Genomic DNA, 22,652 nt, shown 5'->3' on the forward strand with positions numbered 1-22,652 from the left:
TTAGAACTAATTATTGGAACTCAAATTGGCTTGGTAAGCTCAGTGACCCCTGACCTATGTACACAGGTGAATCAAATTATTCGAGAGTATTTAAGGGGGTCAATTATAAGTTCCCTTTCTATTTTAATTTTCTCTGAAGAGTAGCAACATGGGGGTCTCAAAACAACTCTCTCAAATGACCTGAAGACAAAGATTGGACAAAAAGTAGGGATAATAAAAATTGCACCCTGCAGAAAGAAAACAGAGACAACAGGAGCCCAAATAGTGCCGTATGTCACAGTACCAGAAGTATGTAAAATATGCGAATGTATTCTACTCTACAAAGGTGGGTTGCAGAAGGGCAACCGACCACTAGAAGCAGGTGGAGATGTCTAACCCCAACTCCACTCGGGTGACCAGACGGAGCTGGTGATGGTCGCACTCTTAATAAAAAGCAAACCTCAAATGACCTAACTGGTCAAAGAGGGTTGATCCCCCTCCAAAAGGAGGGTGAAGGCACAAGGTAAAGGGAGAAGAGGCGCCCGGAGCAGATAAAATACGTTAAAAACAAATAAAATGAAAAAAGTGAGTTGGCTTATGTCAATGAAGGCAAATTCACGTATTAATAGAATTTTATTGCACTGGCAACGCGTTTCGTGGGTGCATACCCACTTCCTCAGGCCAAATAGCAGTGCCTAATAGTGCTTGTAGCCACAAATAAGGCGCCTCGCCTGATTTTTTTTTTTTTTTTTTTATTTGTATTTAACGTATTTTATCTGCTCCGGGCGCCTCTTCCCCCTTTACCTTGAAGACAAAGATTGTTCACCATCATGGTTTAGGGGAAGGATACAGAAAGCTGTCTCAGAGATTTCAGCTGTCTTGTTTCCATAGTTAGGAGCATATAAAGGAAAGGGAAGACCACGGACTCAGTTCAAGCTAAGGCGCGAAGTGGCGGACCAAGAAAAATCTCGGATAGACAGAAGCTATGAATGGTGAGAACAGTCAGAGTCAATTCACAGACCAGCACCAAAGACCTACTACATCTTATTGCTGCAGGTGGAGTCACTGTGCATCGTTCAACCATTTGGCACACTTTACGCAAGGAGATGCTGTATGCGAGAGTGATGCAGAGGGAGCCTTTTCTCGGCCCACAGCACAAACAGAGCTGCTTTAGTTATGCTAAAGCACATTTGGACAAGCCAGCTTCATTTTGGAATAAGGTGCTGTGGACTGATGAAACTAAAATTTAGTTATTTGGGTATAACATGTGGCATTATGCATGGAGGAAAACCAACACAGCATTCCAAGAAAAACACCTGCTACCTACAGTAAAATATGGTGGTGGTTCCATCACGCTGTGTGGCTGTGTGGCCAGTGCAGGGACTGGGGAACCTTGTCAAAGTTGAGGGATGCATGGATTGCACTCAGTATCAGCAGATTCTGGAGACCAATGTCCAGGAATCGGTGACAAAGCTGAAGCTGTGCCGGGGCTGGATCTTTCGACAAGACAATGACCCTAAACACTGCTCAAAATCCACTAAGGCATTCATGCAGAGGAACAAGTACAATGTTCTGGAATGGCCATCTCAGTCCCCATACCTGAATATAATTGAAAATCTGTGGTGTGAGTTAAAGAGAACTGTCCATGCTCGGAAGCCATGAAACCTGAATGAACTAGAGAGGTTTTGTAAAGAGGAATGGTCCAAAAAACCTTCAACCAGAATCCAGACTCTCATTGGAACCTACAGGAAGTGTTTAGAGGCTGTAATTTCTGGAGAAGGAGAATCTACTAAATATTGATTTTATTTTTTTTTTATTTATGCACCTGCCTAATTTTGTTTAAACAATTATTGCACACTTTCTGTAAATCCAATAAACTTCATTTCACTTCTCAAATATCAATGTGTGTGTCTCCTATATGATATATTTAACTAACATTTTATCGTAACAACCAACGATTTATACAGGAAAATAATGACAATTAACAAGGTTGCCCAAACTTTTGCATCCCACTGTATATTTGAAATGGGAAAGAATTCTTGTGGGAAAGGGGGTATCGGCTACTAACTGGGATGAATTTCAATTTATTATTTATTAATTGTATTTATAAAGCGCCAACATATTACGAATATGTCCAATGCAGAATTAAGTAAGAGCTGGAAACATTCTATGATTTAGGCCTGAGTCTTAAGCCTGGTACATAGTTTCTGCACTGCTCGGAGTCCCTTTAAGCCTGGTACATAGTTTCTGCACTGCTCAGAGTCCCTTTAAGCCTGGTACATAGTTTCAATTTTGATTGGCCAATTTAATCACCTCTATGTAATATGAGGATCAACAGATTTTTAATACATTGGGGTTAACTCATAATAGGCTTTGCGGTAACAAATCTTGTCGGGAAAATACTGCATTCGGTATTTTAGAGTTTTGTGTGCTAATTCATAAAAATCTTCACAGCTGCGATAGAAGTGAGGTGTTTGAACGAAGTAAACTGTCGGTAATGAGAAGAGTTTTGTTACATTCTTGTTCTCCGTACAGATACAGCATTAAGAGGCATTCCCAACTTCCCTTTAGATGTACATGTTTTGTTATACTGCCTCTGTTTGCCCTGGATCTGCGCTGAATCTATTAGTCGTTCTTAACAATTTATTTAATTGCCACAGCTTAGAAGAACTTCAAGAAACTTTACACATGCCAGGCTCTCTGATGTGAAATACACATCTTAAAAGCAGGAACACAAGAGGTTAATCACACAGCCTGTGGTATTCCAGGGAAGCCTTGTTTGTTCCGCTCTCGCTGCTGCTGCCTGGGAAGATCTCACTGCTTCTCCATTAACTTTGCTCTTATCGCGCTCTTATCGCTCTCTTATCACCTCTTCAAAGCAGGTGATATTCTTTGTGGTGTGCCATTACCGCCTGCTCTAATCTTTATGAATTGACATTTACTGACGTGCTGGAGGTGTTAACCGCACAAGGCGGTAATTTACCTCACTGCTCGGGAATTTTTTTTTAACTGCTTTTATGAATTGACATTTTGCTAAGTGCTCGGTAAAGTCAGCTGGTTTCAGCATTACCGCATGAATCAACCCCTATGAGTGTGTAAGTAAACGCTCATACTTCATGGAGGTGGTAAAATTGGACAATCAAAATTGAATGTGTGTACCAGGCATTACTCTATAAAACCTCCTTAACCATTGGGACCACATTGGGCTCTATTCACAATCATTTTCCGCATGCGGAAATGCACTTGCGGTAAATTCCTGACTGAAATAAGACCATTTTGACATTCACAAAATTTTACGCATGATTATTTACCGCATGTATAAAATTACGCATTGTGTACCCGCATGTGTAAAAAGTGCGGTAAAAATTAGCAAAAGACGGTAATTCCCGCAAAAAAACGAGATTCATAAACAAAAAGGGGCGTATTATTTCTGGCTTAACTACCAATTTTATATCACCTACAAGTATTTGATGATATATTTTGCTTCCCACTGACTTAAATGGAGTCTGGAGCCATGTTTGCTGGACTTAATTTTTTTACAAGTTTTTTTTTATGCCACTTTTTTACGCATGGTTTCAGCATGTTTACTATGTAATTACGCATGTTTCCCCAATTTTTTCACGCATTGTTCCCGCATGCGGAAATTATCACTGGCGGTATTATAGCGGTAGAAAATCTCTTACCGCATTTGTGATTGTGAATAGAGCCCATTGTTTACTGGTGGTTATTTAGGTAACCTACTGTGACTGTATGCAACCAATAGATGGTTCTGTACTGTGGAGGTGTTCTGTATTTGCTAAACGGGGTCCCTTCACCCCCAAACCCCCCACTGCGACACTTGGTCTCTGGCTTGGTCGCTCCTGGAGGCAGGGCTAACGGCTGCAGCCCTGCCTCCATTCGCGTCTATCAGCCGCGCATCGCGGCCTCTCCCCCGCCCCTCTCAGTGAAGGAAGACTGAGAGGGGCGGGGGAGAGGCGGAGATACGCGCTGACAGACGCGCGTGGGGCAGGGCTGCGGCGGTTAGCCCTGCCCCAACCAGGAAGCACTCCCCTGCATTACGGAGAGGATTTGGGGGATCAGGGACCCCCGTTAAGCCGCGAGATAGCGGCGGTTTAGCAGGGGCACACGTGCCCCTGCTATATATGACGTCTGAAGCGAGATTTATTCTCGCTTCAGACTCTCTTTAAGAGAGACACATCAGATCCACATGTTGCAATGCATGTTAGCAGGGATGCCTCATGCAGGCTTCTTTCAGGTCCCCACCATAAGCTTAGTTTAAAATGACCCAAAGATCTGGGAACTTGCATGCAAATGTGACCTGGGAGCACCTAACCATAAAAAGGAGGGAGGGGCAGGTTATTATGATTGATTCATTTTCAAGCTGCACATAATTTACATAGATAAATTTGCATCTCATTGATCATCCCTAGTAAAGAACAGTGAAAAAACTCCAAGTTAAAACTAAAGATGATCAAAGAGATGCAAAAAAAAATCAGAGTTAATGTGGGATAATGGAAATGTATGCAGCTTGAAAATGCACCAATAAAATCTAGCGCTAGTCTAGTTTAGGGGACCCAGCAGGAAACCTTATAGGGAACAGTTCTCCAATCACTGCACTCTCTACAGCATAAAGGGTAGTGATTGACCGAAAAGTGTGGCCCTACAACCAATCTAAAACCTAAAAGTTTAAGAGGGTGCTGTCCACCCAATCACATCACCAGAATTTCCCTGGTGTCCTGCTTGGTCCCCTAAACTAGCCTAGGTAGAATTCAATTGGTCTGTTTTCAAGCTGCATACAAAATTTGCATATTCCTGCATCAGCATGGAATTCTTTGCATCTCATCGACCATCCCTAGTTCAGACAGGGTTAAAAACAGAACTTAAGTATAATTTTGCCTGTTAATGGATGCCATGAACTGCTAAAAGGTGGTGGGCCGAGGGGTGGTTGTATGGGAATGGATTAAACATTTGTAGAGTTGCTGCCAGGAAAACTTAACGGATCACAATTTACATAAAATATGGATTGCAGATTATGATGACATTGAACAGACCATCCTTATAGGCCAGGGCAGATTGATGATGATCTGTGGACAAGCAGGAGGCAAGAAAAATGTTTTGGAACAAGACTTTAGATGACTCACCAGGATTTATTTTCCTATTTGTGTCCTATAGTTCCAGGCCTAATAGAGTGAAAATCTAGGCTGTTATCTGTGAAACTGTCGGTAGCTTGTAGCAGTGCTGGTGAGCTGGGCGATGCACTCTGAGAGACATACAGAGCAGCAGGTGAACCACAGCACTCTCTATTACAAGTGTGACAGTGCTAAGCTCTTGTATATCCCTCATACTGCTAGACTGTGAGCTGCTTTATTACAGGACTATAATATCATTCAAAGTCCCCATTCCCCCTCGCTCTCTCCCAGGCTCAACAATGTTGCCACAAAGCAAGAAAAATAAGCACAAAAAAGGCAAGACAAGACACTGAACATTTATATTGAATTTTTCTCCTGGTGGACTCAATATGCCAGAGCTGCAGCCACCAGGGCATGCTCAGTAGGCAGTAGCAGTGTTAGGGAATATTGCCCAAGGTCTCCTTACTGAATAGGTACTAGCTTAGAGTAGTAAAGTGTTAAACACTATATATATATATATATATATATATATATATATATATATATATAATCATATTATTATGGATTGATACATTGCTGGAGGTTACCATTGAACATTACAGATTAAATTAAACAACTTCCGTCAGCAACTTTCTAGGCTTTGGCCTGTGGAAGAAAACAGAGTGCCAAATAAAAACGCGTACAAGAGAAATCGGTGCCGGGAGACTTGGGCACAGGAGACAGCCGATAAATGACTTATCCTGCTGCTGCACAAGTCCCGGCGGCGTTAATTACTTTTCCCCCTCCAGGTCCATGGATGGTAGGGAATGATGTAATTCGGCTTCCCACTATTGCTGGCGGCCAAATTACAGTGTTTTAAAAGTAACTTCAGCTCAGTCTTCTGACTGCGCTGAAGTTACTCACTGAGCGCTGCTATACCTGTAATTCCTATTATGGTCTATGGTGGCGCCGGCTGCGCCCAAATCTCCTGCACTGGATTCCTAGTGTTCGAATGAAACCACCGCCATGCAGATAGTAGTGTACTGGCTGAAGTTTACTCCACCTCTGTCTGCAAGAGGATGGGGAGGTGAGACAGCAGCTGCAGATGAATGAGGGTAGGAACACACTAGGCAGAATCACATATGTATTTTCCACTATGTGCTATGGAAAATGCATATGCGATTCTGCCTAGTGTGTGCCTACCCTAAATAGGGAGGGTTAATGAGATACAAATTGTTCTGAGTTGATGCAGGTTTATGTAAATTTTGTATGCAAATGTATGCAGCTTGAAAATGGGTCAATCTGCTAAATTTTGCATAATCCTGTATAAACTTGGAATTTTTGCATCTCATTGGCCATCCCTACTGAGGAAACACCAGAGAAAAGGCCCCTGGATTACAGAGTGAAGGAATCTTGGCTAGCTGATGGGGATTGCTTCCCTAGTAGGGATGGTCAATGAGATGCAAATAATTTCAAGTTGGTGCAGTATTATGCACATTATGGAACAGAGATAGTAGCAAGCTCAGAGTTTAGTAAACCAGACCACATCTTGCATAAGACTACGTATCTGCCACATCCATCTAGTACTATGCACCATGCAACCTGTTTATGCCTTTGATGGATGAGTGCACATTCATTTGTCAGAAACAGTAGATCAGGGAAGACTGTTCTCTCCCCATGTAATCTCTGCCTATACTCAGTACTGGTGCAAAGACCAGGCGATGATGTGAGCAGGGCTGAGAGGGGTGTGGCAAGGATGGGTTAAAGTCATGAACGTGTGTTGTCTTTTGTAATATTGCAATAGTACTGCACATACAAGCACACTGCCCTTGGTTTTCAGTGGGCAGGTGCATAGATTTGCATTGTAATGTATTCCATTTTCCTGATGCACTGCCTAACGCCAATGTCTGGATAATGCACACAGAAATATGCAGAGAACATGCTCATTGACTGGGCTACGATGAATTGTTTGTTGCGATGTGCACATTACGCTATGCATATATTGTGAATGAGGTCTTTTACAGGGTGTCAGGTCAATTTGTTTCCTACACCAAGATCAAAGCCACAACTGAAAGCACCACTCACAAGGATAATGGAAACTGCCATTGCCCAACTCAGGTTGCGGCATTTACAAAGCTGGGGACATGATTGGCTGATCCCAAACTAAATTCAATGGCTGTCTGAGAAGTAAAAAAAAAAGAAAAGAAGAGGTCTATTATTAAATTAACATTGCCAAAAGAATCAACACTTTACCGTGACGCGAAGAATATGTTGTTTCCCACTGCCTGAATTTAAAGAATGTCAGAGTGTTGCATTTTTGTTTGCCAATTAGCACTCCATTCCTTTCTATGAGATATGTGCCATCCTTTGATCTCTGTTCAATGCTGTCCCATTTCTATCCACTATATGCTTTCTTTTTTCTTATGTGTCCAAAAAAAAATCCTCTGGTGAGCAGCAGACCATTAAGCAATGCATCTACATTCACAGGGAACAGAATCCCCAAATATCTTGATGGCAAGACTGACAAACGACGCGATGGGTGACCAACTCTTGACTGTCTGCACAAAAGGCTTTAGTCTACAGCACGGCTTTGGCTGACACAATGGCAACACGCTGGCCCTAATGCATTAAACACCTCGCTAAAAAACACCAAAATACCTGAAATTAATCTTTCTTACAATGTTTATATTGCCCCAAAGCTAAAGAGGCCAGGCATCTAAACATGCAGTTCAGTTTAAGTCATGTGACAAGCTCAGCTAAGATAAAGGAGGCAACAAGTCTCTTTTTACGTCGGCAAACTGTCTTTATTCAAAGGTGATGTGATTAGCTCCTGTTTCAGGTGACTGCTTGTTCCCATGCAGCTGACCTTTTCTGACAAACGTCTACGAAGGTACATGATGGATCTTGAGTCTAAATCTACTTGGCCCTGTCAGCGGTATCCTGTTTTTAGAAAGCTCATCTCTGGATCTGTTTAAAATTCACCCACATTCACTTCCAGACGGGGAGATATTAGAGATTACAGAGAGTCTACAAAGGGTAGGTAGTGGCTGGAAACAGCGGTAAGTCCTCCCCACCCGCTGTCAGCCTCTGCGCCATCGGAGACGCATAAATCCGGAAGGGAGAACCAGGAAAGGGAGCCCCAAGGTAAGGGAAGGGGGGGGGGACTTCCCCCCTTCTCCGCCGCTTTGCCACCAGCTCCCTTTCACTGGCTGCCTCCCTTCCTGCGCAAACAGTCCGCCCCTGCATCTGACCCCTCAGCCAGCCGGGACACTGGGGGGTCATAGCGGGATAGCGGTAGAGCCCTCCCAAATCGGGTCAGTCCCGAAGAAAACGGGACGGTTGGGGACTATGCTGTATGCCATGCAATGCTCGCATAACATACAATCTGACTTTTCCCCTCCGTTGCATTCCTGTTTTTACAGGGATTGCAATGTGAAGGTTAGGAAGCCATCAATGTGTGCTGTCAGGGCTGGTTCCACCAACAATTAAGCCCAGGAGCAAAGATAACCTGGGGGCCCCCTGAACTTGGACAAGGTGAATGTGTGCCTGTCTACACTGCCTCCATATTGCTGCAGTGGTAAGAGGGAGAGTGCAGGGGGGAATTGGCAACATCATTTAGTGGGGTTATGGGGACACTTGGGGGGGGGGGGGCAAGTCTACTTTAGGGGACCCAGCAGGAAACCTCATAGGGAACGGTTCTCCAATCACAGCACCCTCTTAGAGCACAAAGCATTGCGATTGGCCAAATATTGTGGTTGTAGTTTACGACAACATATCACAAACCTAGCTGTTCAAGAGGGTGCTGTCCATCCTATTACTTTAGCAGAATTTCCCTTTGAGGTTTCCTGCTGGGTCCCCTAAAGTAGTGTCCCCCAACCCTGTACTCAAGGCCCACCAACAGTGCATGTTTTGTGGAAATCCACAGAGGTAGTTAATGAGCACTGCTGAGATGCGAATTACCTCACCTGTGCATGTTTGTGGTTTTCTGCAAAACATGTACTGTTGGTGGGCCTTGAGGACAGGGTTGGGGAACTCTGCCCTAAAGTAGACTAGCGCCCACTTGGGGGCCCCTGTGGATGCTGGGGGCCTGGGGCTATTGCCCCCTTTGCTGCATGCTACCACATGAATTCATTACAGGGAGATGTAGTAATCTTTGATTCCTTTCACATTGTACGTTTGCTGCTTCCTTGCAAAAGTCTGCCTTACAATTTGTGACTGCAATCATTATCTTCACGTTTAATTGGTACGCTTGCTGCATACATTGCTACTAAGATTGTTTAACCTCCCTGGTGGCATGATTCCCGTGGCCTTGCGGCCGCGGGAGGGTTTTTTTAACCTTTTTTTTTTTTTTTTTAGCAAGTAGCTAGCCTAGAGCTAGCTACATGCTTCCCCCCCCCTCCCTGCGACGTCCCCCCGTATGCACCAATCGCCGCCGGCGCGTATGCCCATCCGGAAATCCTGTTCTGAACGGGATTTCCATGAGGGCTTCCCCCGTCGCCATGGCGCCGGGCGCGATGACGTCACCGACGTCGTGACGTCAGAGGGAGTCCCCATCCACCCCTCAGCGCAGCCTGGCACTGATTGGCCAGGCAGCGCACGGATCTCGGGCGGGGCACCCTCTGATGCGGCGGTTAGCGGTGAATCGGCGCGGGGCGGCGGCGATTGTAAGTAACACGCAGCTGGAAAAGTGCTAGCTGCGAGTATAAAAAAAAAAAATTATGCAAATCGGCCCAGCGGGGCCTTAGAAATCCTCCTGCGCGGCTTACCGAGTGTCCAGCACGGGGTTACCGCTGAGGAGGTTAATATAAATTTAAGTCGTTCAGGAATGTTTGTAAATTCCCATATTACATCCTGTGAATCCTTGTGTTCCAGCCCAGTGACCACCAATTATTTATTACAGACCTGTTTTTTGGTAGCCACTCCCATCCCTAGCTGAAATGTTTTCTCAATTTCTAATTTAGAATCACTTCCATTTCAGCCATGGCAGCTATCATACCTATTTAAACGCTGCAAGAAGGTCAGTTGTGGCCTAGGTCATTAGGTGCCATTTATTTCCTAAGTGCTATTTATTACAAAGTGTTTGCAACAACTTACCAAGAATTCACCCAGGAATTCAAACAGGATTCAACAGCCAAAGGACTCTGCTGGAAACGACTACTCAGGGCTGTATTTAGGGTTTGGGCTCCCCTAGGCACCCCAAACCTATGGCGCCCCCCCCCCCCCATGGGAGGGAGTTGCGTCGTGGCGAAAATATGGGCGTGGCCACAGAATGCCGTGGGCGTGTCCATAACCTACAGTGGGTGTGGCCAATTCAAAATTCCTAGTAAGAGTGCAGCTCAAAGTCTGTGGGGCCATGTTTTCTCCCCGGGTATGAGTAAAGTGACCCTAAAAAAGCAAGTAGGAAATGTTCCCCCAAAAAAACACACATTAGCCAGTGTTCTCTCGCACAAAATAGTGGTAGGTATTAGAATGTGAGCGCCCCTGAGAAAAGTCAGTTACATGACTATGTTCTCTGCAAAGTGCTGCAGAAGATGCCAGCAGAGCTGTGGAGTCGGAGTTTGAGTCGAGGATGCTATATAACTACAGAATAATATGGTAGGACAATAGACTATGGCAGGATTAGATTGTAAGCTCCTCAGAGGATCGTCAGTGACATGACTACATACTCTGTGAAGTACTGCTGAAGATGGCAGTACAATGTAGTACAGTAGTATGGCAGCATGGTGGCGTAGTGGTTAGCGCTCTCGCATTGCAGCGCTGGGTTCCCGGTTTGAATCCCAGCCAGGTCAACATCTGCAAGGAGTTTGTATGTTCTCCCTTTGTCTGTGTGGGTTTCCTTCAGACACTCTGGTTTCCTCCCACATCCCAATACCATACGATACAGATAAGTTAATTGACTTCCCCCTAAAAATTGGCCCTAGACTACGATACATACATACACATATGACTATGGTAGGGATTAGATTGTGAGCCCCCCTGTGAGACAGTTAGTGACAAGACAATACATACTCTGTACAGCGCTGCGTAATATGTTGGCGCTAAATAATTAGTATCAGTATAAAGTAGCCAGGTCTATAGGTGTCCCCAATATAGACATACTATAGGTGTCCCCAGTATAGATAGCCAAGTCTATAGGTATCCCCAGTTTAGGTAGTAGTCAGGGGCGTAACTAGAAATCACTGGGCCCCCTTGCAAAAATTTGGATGGGGCCCCCCCATAGGTGCCAAATAATCGTAATGGGGCAGCGTTTCACTATAAAATAATTGGAATGGGGCAGTATTTCACCATAAAATCGTAATGCAGCAATATTTCACCATAAAATAATCGCAATGTGGGCAACATTTCACCAGAAAATAAATGCAATGAGTGCATCATTCCAGCAGAAAATAAAGGCAATGAGTGCAACATTTCAGCAACATGCACCAGATAATAATCATACAGTGGGCAGCATTTCACCAGAGAATAATCGCAATGAGTGCACCATTTCACCAGAGAATAATCGCAATGAGTGCAGCATTTCATTAGAGAATAATCGCAATGAGTGCATCATTTTACCAGATAATAATCGTACAGTGGGCAGCATTTTACCACAAAATAATCGCACCCTGGCTAACATTTCACCAGAAAATAATCGCACCCTGGGCAGCATTTCATTACAAAATAATCGTACAGTGGGCAGCATTTCACCAGAAATTAATCGCAACGTTTAGGTAGTAGGTATATAGGTGTCCCCCAGTTTAGGAAAAAGGTATATAGGTGTCCCCCCAGTTTAGGTAGTATATATATATATATATATATATATATAGATAGATAGATAGATAGATAGATAGATATGTGTGTCCCCCAGTTTAGGAAGTCAGTATGTAGGTGTCCCCCAGTTTAGGTAGTAGGTGTCTCCCAGTTTAGGTAATAGGCATATAGGTGTCCCCCAGTTTAGGAAGTAGATATATAAGTGTCCCCCAGTTTAGGTAGTATTTATATAGGTGTCCCCCAGTTTAGGTAGTAGGTATATAGGTGTCCCCCAGTTTAGGAAGTAGATATATAGGTGTCCCCCAGTTTAGGTAGTAGGTATATAGGGGTCCCCCAGTTAGGTAGGAGATATATAACCACTCTGCTGGAGGGGGGGAGCAGGTTCCCCTCATTGTGTGCGCGCTCTCAGCCGGCACCCATATCCCCCCCCCCCCCCCCCCTGGGAAAATAAGGTCACTTTTTTTAATTTTTTTTTTTTAATAAAAAAATAATAATAAAAAAATAAAATGAATTGGCATTAGATTGCCCCCCCCCGAGGGGCCGCCCATGGCACCGGCCCACGGGTGCCTCTTAAGAGATACGGCCCTGCGACTACTCTGCATCCAGAACTGCCTCCAATGCTGTTGCTTAAAATGCCACTGCTGGACATATGTTGCACAACCAAGTAGACTGTTTATGTACACAGGTTTGCTTGCACTAACTGCATACTCATATAAACTGTTTAGGGGTTGGAAATTTCCTGCTGATAATCATTGACACTTACCATGTTTACTGCACTTTTTCTTATGTTCTGCCTGTCTGCAAACATCTACAAGTTGCATTGCAATATGCATCCTCCCAATGTACCACACTCCATATTCATTTCACCTGCTCTGCTTTCCTCACCTTACTCAGCTTCTCATGAACTGTTAGCTCTCCTGAAATCTCTCTCTCCCTCCAGCAGCTCAAAAACCTCACAAACATTTCAATCCTATTCACATTTGCTTACTCTCTCCCTCCTACTCTTACTTGCTGCTGGTGATATATCACCTAACCCTGGGCCACAGCCTGCTGCCAGACAAGCATCCCCTGCTGACCCACTTCACAGCTCTCTGTCCACAAATAACCTCAACATCCATCCTCGCCCCAACCTTATTTCCATCCATTCCACTCACAAACACATGCTCCCCCTACCCTGTGGTCTCTGGAATGCCAGATCCATCCGCAATAAACTTACAGCGGTCCACGACCTCTTCCTCTCCAAATCCCTCACCATCCTCGCACTCACTGAGACATGACTCACCCCCTCTGACTCTGCCGCAGAGGCTGCCCTCTCCTACGGGGGGCTTCACCTCAGTCACACACTCAGACCAGTCAACAGGCCAAGGGGAGGGGTGGGTCTGCTCCTCTCCCCATCCTGCACATTCCGTGTCCTCACTCCACCTTCCTCCCTACAATTCACATCATTTGAGGCCCACACTATCCGCTTCTACAATCCCCTCCCAGCCATTGTTGCAGTCTTATACCGCCCTCCGGGCTCCACACGACAATTTCTCGACAACCTTGCCTCCTGGCTCCCACACATCCTCTTCTCTGACCTCCCCACCATCATCCTCAGGGATTTCAATATTCCCATCAATGAACCCAAGAACTCTGTTGTGACCCGGCTACTCACTATAGCCAACTCACATGGCCTAGTACAACACACCAACGCCCCCACTCACACTGCACGTCACACTCTCGACCTTATATTCACTAAATCCACCACCATTGCAGACCTCGACATCGCACCATTTCCACCCTCAGACCATTACCTTCTCACCTTCAACCTCCTCACAAAAGGCACCTCCAAACTACCCGCCCACCCACCTGGTCGATGGCAGCGAGACCTACGCAAGCTCAACCATAGCATCCTTGCTGACTCCCTCCATGGCCTCTCCTCCACTCTCCCCACCCTAACCTGTCCTAATCTTGCTGCAGCTCAGTATCACCAAACTCTCTCATCAGCCCTAGAGAAAGCTGCTCCACCAATATTCCGCCGCAACCGACCCCCTAACCCCCAGCCCTGGCGCACTACCCATACTTGCAACCTCCATAGGGAAACACGTGCCACTGAACGAAAATGGAGGAAAACTCGACTAAACCAGAATTTCTTACAGTACAAGACTAACCTGCTGCAGTTCCACACTGCCCATGCACTTTACCAAGCTCATCGGAGAACAAGCTTCCAATCCCTGCCGTCTTTTTGGCACCTTCAACTCCCTGCTTAACACCCCCCCCCCCCCCACACCTTCTGTTTCCTCCCTCTCTGCCACAGATTTAGCCACCCACTTCACCAACAAAATAGTCTCCATCCATCAGGAAATATCCAATCTTCACCTCCTACCCGCTCACAACCAACTCCTCCTCCACCCTATCCTCCCCTCACCTCCTTCACTCCTACTACCACTGAGGAAGTCAACCACCTACTGCAGACTTCCCATACCACTACCTCCCCCCTTGACCCTATCCCTTCTGATCTACTTTAGCCTCACTTCATGGATCTGGCCCCAGTCCTCACTACCCTGTGTAACCTATCCCTATCCACAGGCACCTTCCCCTCAGACTTCAAGCAGGCCACAGTACTGCCCCTGCTCAAGAAACCCTCCCTCGACCACTCGCTACCCTCCAACTACCGCCCGATCTCCCTCCTCCCCTTCGCCTCAAAACTCCTTGAGCGTCTGGTTCACAAACGCCTGACCCAGTACCTCAATGCCAACTCACTACTAGACCCACTGCAATCTGGATTTCGGCCTGCCCACTCAACCGAAACGGCTCTCACCAAAGTAGTCAATGACCTTGCCTTCGCTAAAGCTGAAGGTAAATACTCCATTCTCCTCCTCCTTCACCTTTCAGCAGCTTTTGATACAGTAGATCATCCCCTACTCCTTCAGTCCCTCCAATCCATGGGCATTTACGGTCTCGCCCTGACCTGGCTTTCATCCTACCTCTCCAACCGCTCCTTCATGACCTCCTTCAATGAGTCCTCGTCCACCCCCAACCAACTCTCAATGGGAGTCCCCCAAGGCTTGGTCCTTGGCCCCCTACTGTTTTCCCTATACACATCCTCCATTGGCAAGGTTATCTCCTCCATGGGTTTTAACTATCATCTGTATGCAGATGACATCGAAATCTACCTCCACACCCCTGACATATCCAGCACTACCATGGACAAGGGTCTCCTTCTGCCTATCTGCCATCTCCTCCTGGATGTCCGCTAGGTTCCTTAAACTAAATCTAGACAAAACGGAATTTAGGATCTTTCCACCCCGGTCATCCTTGGACCTCCTAGATGTGCAGGTCACTGTTAACCACACTACCATTCGCCCTACCTCTCAAGCCCGCTGTCTGAGTGTCACCCTGGACTCCGCACTCTTCTTCACTCCCCACATCCAAAACCTCACAAAGCCCTGCAACTTCCACCTTCGTAACATCTGTAAGATTCACCCTTTCCTGACCTCTGCCACCACCAAACTCCTCATCCATGCCCTCATAATTTCCCGCCTCAACTACTGCAATGCCCTTCTGTCTGGTCTCCCTATGACCCGAATAGCCCCACTGCAGTCCATCATGAATGCGGCAGCCAGAATTATCCACTGCTCCGATCGCTCCACCAGGGCAGCTCCCCTCTGTGAATCCCTCCACTGGCTTCATATCCAGTCCAGAATCAGATTCAAGATATTGTGTCTGACCTACAAATCCGTCCACAAAACCTGTCCAACCTACATTTCTAATCTTACTCAGAGATACACACCAAGCCGCTCACTCCGCTCCTCCAATGAACTTCGCCTGACCGTCCTCTGCATCACCCAGTCCCATGCACGCCTCCAAGACTTCTCAAGAGCCGCTCCAACACTATGGAACTCCCTACCTCCACCCATTATGGCAGCCCCTCCTTCAACACCCTTAAGAAGGCCCTCAAAACTCACCTTTTCACTCTGGCCTACTACCCCTCACAATTGCTCTAAACCCACAGCTGAACTCTGGTCCCTTACCTCTCGTGTCCCTACCTCTCCCTCTAGATTGTAAGCCTTTGGGCAGGGTCCTCCTCCTTTTGTGTCCTACCTGATCATGCACCTCCATTACTGTGAAACCATGCTATGCATTTGAGTGAACCTAACTTGCCTAATCTCCATGCTCCCCTCCAGTGACTGACTAAGCATTACCTTGTACTCATACTGTGGTGTGTGATCTGGTTTTCTTGTATTCCTGTATTGTCATATTGCTGTTTGTCACCCCTAAATATTGTCTGTAACCTAAATTAATGTCCAGCACTGCGTAATATGATGGCGCTTTATAACTACAATAAATAATAATAATAATTAGGAAGGATACATGGCGATGGGATCGCCTGCCAACAGGGCGGTGTAACCATAGTACCATTAAACTCATTGGAAGTGTAAACACACATCACCCTGCATGCAGTACATTATGCCGACGGAACCCGCTGCACCGCAATCACTGAAATAGCCCCATAAGAATATTATTGCATCTGCGCTGTGATGATATTGTCTGTTGCGATGACATAGTGTGAACAATAATGTTTTACCAACAGAAATATAAAAAAAAGAGCAACCCATAGACTAGTAGGTTAGTACAGCTCTGGCATCTCATGTTGCACAGCTGTGTCTGCCTCTTCATCACAATAGCTGTTGGGTTTCTGGCAGAGACTGATGTGAAGGGAAATTACCTATTTGATGAGAAAAAATTTCATTTCAGCTCCATATGGTACAAGGATTAATGGCAAACATTATATTCAGCTTGCTTACCATGTTTTGCATATAAAACACACATTCCACAGTGTATCTAATGGCCCATACTCACGAGGGACTTTTGTCGCCTCAACACGCGGCGCGCGCGTGTTGCGGCGACAGGTCGCCCGTGAGTATGGGCCGTTGCACGCACGCGCACCCCGAACTGTCGCCCGTCGCTCATGTCGCGATGCAATTGAAAGTTTCAATCGCATGGCGACAGTCGCCGCCGCACATCCGCCGCAACTGTCGCTAGTTCGCGTGAGTACGCGGACTAGCGACAGCAACCTCTATTAAAGTATATGGAGCTTCCGGCGGAGGGAGGAGGAACGTCGGCGACAGCTTCCGCCTCGCCGCTGGTCCCTCTTCCGCGTGTGTACGCGGAGGGACCTGGCGAGGAGCTGTCGCCGGCCTGTCGCCCACACGCTCATGTGTGCTGGCGACAGGCAACATTTGCAGCCCGTGAGTACGGGCCATAACACAAACGGAGACAGACATGACAACATTTGCTGCCAGTCAATAGATTAGTGCAGGTGTTGAAATGACCAAGGCTGGGACCACACTTGTGTCCATGAAAAATGCCAGGGGTTCCGCATATGATTTGTCACATTTATTGCGTGCGTCAGGGCTCGTTTCCACTTGTGCGGTGCAAATAAGTAGCGGAAAACGCTAAAAGGAAATCGCACGCGGATGCAAATTTTACCACATTCACGGGCGTTTTCGCATACGTTAGTAAGTATGCGAATTTAACCATATCAGTGCCTGTGTGCTGTTACATTGATTTTATGCGAAAACGCCCGCGAATTTGCGGTAAAATTCACGGTGCAGATTTTTCCTGCACACAAAACCGCACAGGATTTCTGGCAAGTGAAAACAGGCCCATCCACTTTTATTGGTTATGCGAATCTACATGCAGAAAATGCATGCAGATTCGCACAAGTGGAAACGGGCCCTCAATGCACATCTCCCATCATAGGAATCACGCATGGTGTGCGATCTTATGCTGCTATAATGAACTGGGCATTTAGTAGGAATAACATTAATATACAGCAAATATGAACACCCGCAAAAAAAAAATTATATACATAACAAATATATATAAATATAAAACAAGTAGGGTGGGTATGGTATGGAGTAGTGTACCATAAGTGCAAGCATTTGAATTTACACCTTTTATGCACAAATGTTTAAGTTACAGTATTGGTTTCATGTCTGCACAGACTCTCCACTCACCTGACTCCTAACTCAGTTCAAGAACACAAGCGTTTTTAAGGTCTCTGTACTCAGCATGCACTTTAGACATACCATCTCAGGGGAACAACAGCTACTGGCTGGTAAAATCCAGCCTGGCCTCATCTCTGGATCTATTGACTGGGAGTGTTCATTTGCAGCTGAAATACCCCCCGAGTTTTGTTACCTAAGGCCCCATTCACACTTAGAAGCGCAAAACGCCCGGCGATTTTTGCTGGCGTTTTGTGGCAGTGATTTCACGCGGAAAAATCACTGGACAGTGCAGCGATTTCTCCGCGATCGCATTTAGTGCTTCTATAGCACTGAAACGCGATCGCCGGGCAATCGCCTGAATATGGTGCAGGCTACGCGTTTGCGTTGGGCGATTTGCGGTGATTAGCGCAAATCGCCCAAGAAAGAACTGGTCTACAGGGTTTTATTACACTAGCGCTTTCAAAAGTGCTAGCGTTTGAGCGTTTTGCCAAAATCGCCGGCAAAACGCTCAAGTGTAAATTGGGCCTAAGGCCTCTTTCAGACGGACAGCTGAACTGTGCACTTGTTGAGCAGTTTAGAATCCTGTTTGCTGGTCATGAGCGCCTTTTGGTGCAATAAAAGAGGAACTGTGGTGAAAATAAAATAGCTCATTTTTTTACAATATTCATTTCTGTGTCTTTAATCAGTGTTTGCCTATTGTAAAATCTTTCCTCTCCCTGATACACATGCTAAAATTTACCACTGGTGGTGACAGCTTTAGTTCTGCCATGCGATCTGTGCGAAATGTTTGTTACTGAGAGCTCTATGCACAGAGGGAGATATTGCTCGCTTGGCAGTTGGAAAAAGACATTATTTCCCACAATGCAATGAGGTTCACAGACAGCACACTGACCATGGTCATGACATCACACTGTGGGAGGGGTTTCACCACAATATCAGCCATACAGACCCCCCTGATCTATTCGAGAAAAAGGTAAAAGATTTCTCGTGGAAAAGGGAGTATCAGCTATTGACTGGAATAAAGTTCTTTGGTTAAAGTTCCTCTTTAAAGAGGAACTGTAGTGAAAATAACATCATTGATAAAATTGCTTATTGTTTACAATAGTAATTTATAATTCATTTAGTCAGTGTTTGCCCATTGTAAAATCCTTCCTCTCCCCGATTTACATTCTGAAATGGATCACAGGTGGCAACATCTTTAGTACTGCCAGGTGATCTCTGTGCATAGAACTCTCAGTAAACAAACGTTCTGCAGGGGGAGATAGGGTTTGCTTGGCAACTGGAAACAGAGGTTATTTCCCACAATGCAACAAGGTTATATAGTAAACTGTCAGGACCATGGTCCTGACATCACACTGTGGGAGGGGTTTTACCACTATATCAACAATAAAGATGTCCCTGATTATCTATTCAAGAAAAATAAAAGATTTATTGTGAGAAAGGGGATATCGGCTACTGATAGGGATGAAGTTCAATCCTGGATTAAAGTTCCTCTTTAAGATGCAGTCTTCTGACATCATTTGTAATCTGACTTGTGTAAGCGTTACTCGCTGGCAATAAAACCCCAACATGCATCATGTCACATCTGTGCATGGCTGCGACAATACTGCTTTTTATATCTACTTTGCTGCTTCTTATGTCATCTGCCTGTTCATCACAAAATTGACCAGCACCATTGAAATTCGGATATACTCTCCAATGATCCAGAAAGGCATGCAGGATGCTTCAGTGTGCAGGTGCAGATAGCAATAGTGTTGTCATTTGGTTATGCATTGCAGAAGGGTTGCGTGAATGAAAAGACTGGATTTACAAGAATATAAATGCACTGGAAAAAGTATACATACTGTACATCTATTTCAAATGTATATTTAGTTGTGCATATATATGTTCCACCACTATGTAAAATCTGCGGACCCAAATTAAAAATACAAGATTTCAGAAATAAAATCTATTTTCTAAATTATAATAATAAATAGCAGCCTTTTTTCAGCTGCATGATGACAAATATTAAATATTTTACATTTATTGGAGGAACCCCTCCCTTCCTTTCATATTGCCGGGACAGAATCCGGCAAACTGGTGGAGTAGGAGGTGTCCGGCAAAGGAGGAATTGCTAATGGCTGCCACCTCTATAACCCTAGTTGTGAAAAGAGAAGGGTGAAAAGCATTCACTGAAATGCTCATAGGCTTGAAGGAGTGTTTATTTATCTTTGTATGTGTCAGAGTGGTGCAACTAAATATTTTGAATTAAAAAAAATGTTTGGTTTGGGCCCGCTTTAATTTGTTCACTGCATCAACAGTGGATGGACCGCTTGACCAGATGAGGTTTTACCCCATATAGTCAAGCGGTCCATTCACTGTGTTAGTAAGTTGTTGCCACCTAGAGATCTTTTGGTTGTACACAATCCACTGTTCACTTTCCAAGACAAATAACTGACATTTCCAGTCTATATGAATTAAATGATAGATAATTCTCCAATACACCAACAGCAAACAACAAAAGAAAATCTACTGACACTTTTCATGCAAAGACATATTTTTTTTAATGTGTATGAAAATAAGTACAGCTGGCTTTAAATAGCAGAGTTTTTTTTCTTAACAGATTCTCTTAAAAATTAAACATCTCTTAGAAGTAGGATAAATGTTCTAGAAAATATGCAGGAAACACATAGAATGCATTGTATATTACAATCAATGTGAATTTAATTTAGGACAAGTATAATGAAACAATGAATTTGTACAGCACCTATGTATCGAGACTTCGGTCACTAATGTTTTACTGTGTTTTTATTTGATGTCATCACACTGATGGTGGTGGATTCTGCATAAACATACGAGAAGAACATTTTCTTAGGTTTTCTTAAGTCTTTCTTAGGTTCAGTCAGTTCACATAGAAGATATTTGGTCATATGCACCCATAATCACATACTTGGAGAATTTACAGTAGTTCCTTTCTTTAGTCTCGTACATTTTTGTCTTTTTCCACAGAACACAAGCCAGGCAAAGGGGTAATGTCAGTGGCGTAACTACAATTATTGGGCCCTCCCATCTAAACTTTGATGGGCCCACCCCCCAATGTTCACACCCCTTCCCTTTCCTCCCTTTGAAGCCCTTCATGGTCTTGGGGCCCATCTCACAAGGGTCATAAAACAAGTGTGGCCATCAGGATCTTCACAAGTATAGCTACAAAAACAAATTTAGCATTCGTAACTGTGCTAAATTTGTTTACTTTTTGATCTTGGCCACCTATATAGCTATACACTGGTTTTGTGTTCGTTCATTTTCAGAGTTCCTGGGCTACGTAGATGTGTGGCCTGCCACATAGATAAATTGGGCCATATTTTCTACGGTACCAATCAGTCAGTGGCTGCTTTTTTTTATTTACTTGCTCACTGTTGATTCATCCCATGCAGGGAAAAAAGGTCTCCTCATTATTGGCACTTTGGAACAATACAGGTTCACTTTGGAGGCAGTGATAATGGTAGTAAGGCTCGGTTCCACTTATAAAGAAGGCGTACCCATTCGGTACGTTTTCTGCAGCCCGGCGACGGACATGCAAAGGGATCTAGTGTTAAAAATAGCTTTTTACAGATAGCCTATAGGTTTTCCTTAACTACCTGCGGACCGAGCGAGTATAAATCTACGGTGGGCAGGGGGTGCTGCGGTCCTGACCGGACGTAAGCTCTATGTCCCATTGAGCGCGTGCCCCCGCCCGTCCCCGTCGCTTGGTCCGCTCTGCCCCCGCTGCAATGTGATGCCCTGCCGCCTCTATGACGGCAGAGCACTGTGAGCCGGACAGGAGCCGTTTTCATTGGCTCCTGGCCCTGTCATTCATGTAAGCCGTTCCCATTGGCTTACATGGAATGACAGGGTCAGGAGCCAATGAAAGCGGCACCTGACCGGCGCACAGCGCTCTGCCGTCATAGCGACGGCAGAGAGAGCAGCCTGCGGCGGGGACAGAGCGGTGTGTCCGGCGGGAGCGATGGTATCTTGCAGCGATTCGTCGGGAAGCGGTGGTTTGCTGGACCAGCACCCTCTGGTCCTTAAGGGGGCAGAGGGTGCTGGTCCAGAAAGGGTTAAAGACCTAAGGTGTAAATGCATCTTCTGCGAAAGTGATGAGAAAATGGAGCAGAGCAGACACTGAACCAGTCTGCATCGCTCTGAGCCGAATGGACTCTCGAAAGTGGGGAAATGAGCCTTACCCATACTACCTTAAAGTGGATCCGAGGTGAACTTTTACTCATTGCATAATTGTGTTCCTTTCCTATTATTTATAGGGCATTCCTCAAGCCAAATACTTTTTTGTTTTGTTTTAATACTCTAATTCCCTATAAATTAAATAAACCACGCCCACAGGTTTTCAGAGAGCCTTGGCAGTAGCAAGGGCTCATGGGAGCTCAGTCTGGGCAGGAGGAGGAGGTGTTACTAGCCATTGATTTCAGAGGCAGAGGGGAGGAGGGGGGATTCGTTTTTTTCACAGGCTGAGTGCTGAAGATACAGATAAGCCTGCCTCTGTCTGATGCTTACAAACAACATGGCTGCTGTCATTGTACCACAGGAAGAAATAATAATTTTCCATTAAAGCTGTTTGCAGCTAGATTTGCTGTGTAAACTATCTAAACTTTAGATAAGATATATATAGACAAGTTACTTGTTATAGTTAGTTTTTCATCTTGGATCCGCTTTAAGAAGACAGAGACAATGCCACATTGCTTGGGCCAATCTTTCCCAAACCTGGCCTCAAGTCACACCAACATGCTTTGTGGATCACTAATACCACAGGTGGCGTAAATCCATGTTGAAAAGTTCATCTGTGAAGCTA

Source organism: Hyperolius riggenbachi, chromosome 10 (assembly GCF_040937935.1).
Source record: "Hyperolius riggenbachi isolate aHypRig1 chromosome 10, aHypRig1.pri, whole genome shotgun sequence".
Lineage (NCBI taxonomy): Eukaryota > Metazoa > Chordata > Amphibia > Anura > Hyperoliidae > Hyperolius > Hyperolius riggenbachi.